The following is a 2,873-nucleotide window of genomic DNA, read 5'->3' as shown; positions in this document are numbered from 1 at the left end:
TCTAGAACCCAAAACTATCAAAGAAATTCATAACTGAATAAAAAGTATAATTTTGTAAAAGCCAGTCATTCTCACTTCCATTTCATTCTATGCTAATTAGAATAGTTTTCTATGGAAGAATAAATATATTTTCCCCTTAGGTCCTGCTTCAGTGGAAGAAAGGAAGCTAAAATACAAAAGCTTTGTGTTAATTTTCCAAATGGTTACATTCCAGGGAACTACCAATCAAGAGGCTTTAGTCCAGGACACTATTGAGAAAGTATAAGTAAAACATCAGTAGTCCATTAAATGAGCGATGTCCTCCCCTGTGATTAACTGCCTCTGAAAACCAGCTCCTGGTTGGTTCAGGCTTGATGGTACACAACAGCAACACCTTAAAAATAGCCTCTCAAAAAACCCTTGGAGGGTCAGCTATCAGTCAATTTCAATGTGAAGGCTGTGAGAATTTGACTTTGATATTGAAAACTACAGGAAGTCATTTCCATTTTGCCTCACAATCCTCATTTCTGTTATCTTCCTATGCCCATAGGAAAGAGATTTCATATATATATTTGCCTCTTTTTAATATGAAAGCAACTTTTTGAGTTATTTTGCACAATCCAGGCCTCAGGTGACTAAACTCCATAATTTTACAATAACCAAGACTTTCCACTTCCATTGGAGAATACTCACTCTTATTGCAAAAGATACTGCACAGATTTGATTATATCTTTTTCTAGTAAGATTTTTTAATTGTGAATTTTTATGAAAGATTACAATGCAAATTGGCTTTTCATTCAACCATCCATGTGCATTTTGTTTCCTAATATTAATGATAATACAATATATTTCACTTCTGACACTTCTATTATAAACCTTCTTGCCAAAAAGGCTTTTATCCTGAGGCAAAGGCTGCTCTTTTTCCTTACATAATTGTATTTTCTAAGGTATGAGTGTCTCACAGGTGTTATAGGTCACTTTATAGGGGTTGTTGTTAGGTGCCCTGAAGTAGAGTACTACTCATAGTGACCCTATTGATAGGAGGGGTGATATTTAATGTTTAATTCAGGATTATTCAAATACATAGCATAGCTCTAATACCTTGACATTCTCGATTTCCAGCCTGTAAAACTTGTTGAACTAGCTAATTAATATTTGTTTGGTCCTCAGACCCTGTTTTAACTTCTCTATAGTCATGCAGATTACATTAAATTGTCGTTAACTGGTAGAGGAAATGTATCTTTCCTGAATTAGCATTTATCTTTTGAAATTGCATTTTTCTCAGCCATATGTAAATCGTATCTCAGGTTGTCTGTTTATTAGTGAGTCTATGTCAAATATTCTTTTGTATGTAACTTTGAACTAACAATTGATGTTGTTATATGCCCTCAAGTCACTTGTGAACTAAGTCTTGTGTGAACTAACAATAATAATAATACTAAGTAGATTAATATCTAACCTAAAAAGCAGAAAATAATAAATAATCATCCTTAGCTTTAGTCATCAAGGCAGTTTATGAGAGAATTATTTCTGCCCTTCCAGATATACAATAAAATGCTTTGGATTGCATTAATTCTGTCTTGTTGATGGGGTGGTATGTTTGTCTTATAGATATAAAAGATTTATATTAAAAAAGGGGGACGGGCAGCGCCCAGGGCCACCCGGACTCGCGCTGCATGTTGGTGACCCGGACGGTGTGGGGTCGCGTGCGGGGCCGCCTCCGCGCCTTCCCCGAGCGCCTGGCGGCCTGTGGGGCCGAGGCCGCGGCCTATGGCAGGTGCGTGCAGGCCTCCACTACCCCGGGCGGCCGCCTGCGTAAGGACCTTTGCGCCCAGGAGTTCGAGGCCCTGCGGAGCTGCTTCGCTGCCGCGGCCAGGAGGAGCACGAAGGGGGGCTGCTAGGAGGGCAGCGCCCCAGCAGCAGGTGCACGTGTGGGGTCCATCAGCACCGAGCTGGCCGGTGCCACGCCATGGCAGCCCCCCAGGGCTGGAAGGAGCAGGGGGTCCTCGGTTCCCCGCAGGGAGCATCTGGGACAGACAGGACGAATTTGCCTGCTGTACACAGACTTCATTGCAAATAAAATGTATTTGACCTGAAAAAAAAAGAAAAAAAAAGGGGGGGGGACATGATAGGGTGGTATTAATAAGTTCAGAATTCTATATATATGTATTAGCTATAAAACTATCATTAAATAATTATAAAACTAACATCAGTTTTCTTCAGCCTGAAAAACTAGTTACTTAGCCTCCAAATTCTGTTTCCTGTTTTTAGTCATGTAAAGTAGTTTGATCTCTCTGTTTACCAGAGGTGGAACTGCATCTCTCCTAGATCTAAGAGGCTGTTTCCTAGGCATATGTAAATTGTATCTAATCTGCCTGACTGTGCCACTCCTGAATTACTAAAACTTAAATATGAACTATTCTTTTCAGATGTAGAAATTGCCTTTTTTTACTAACAAAAGTGCATTGTTAAATAAGCTAGAATTTTACCCTAGTATAAAACCTGATGACCACTCCCAGATGAGGAGGCAGTCTTGGAAGTGTCTCCCAGATCTTCATAATAAAGTGCTTATGTATATTGCAATCCATTTGTCTTATTGATGATTGACTATTGAAAGAATCCCTTGCATTCAGTAACATTATCGGCAAGTGATTTTGGAAAGATCCTCTTGTGTTCACTAACATTATGAAAAACAGACTTGAACCTGAAAAGATTGAAATTAAAATAGTCCCTATAGTTCTCAGCTGAATTAAACTCAAGTTTCTATAGTTCTCAGCTAAGTTAAACTCAGGAATTTTTAAAGCCCCACACCCAGGTATCCAGGGCAACAGTATTTCAAGAATAGCTAGCAGAAAGGCAGAGCAAACAAGCAAAGATTGTTTCTCAACTGATAA

This window comes from Elephantulus edwardii, unplaced genomic scaffold, assembly GCF_000299155.1.
Source record: "Elephantulus edwardii isolate Elephantulus edwardi_28Jun2011 unplaced genomic scaffold, EleEdw1.0 scaffold00180, whole genome shotgun sequence".
Lineage (NCBI taxonomy): Eukaryota > Metazoa > Chordata > Mammalia > Macroscelidea > Macroscelididae > Elephantulus > Elephantulus edwardii.
Note: the sequence above shows the minus strand (reverse complement) of the source record.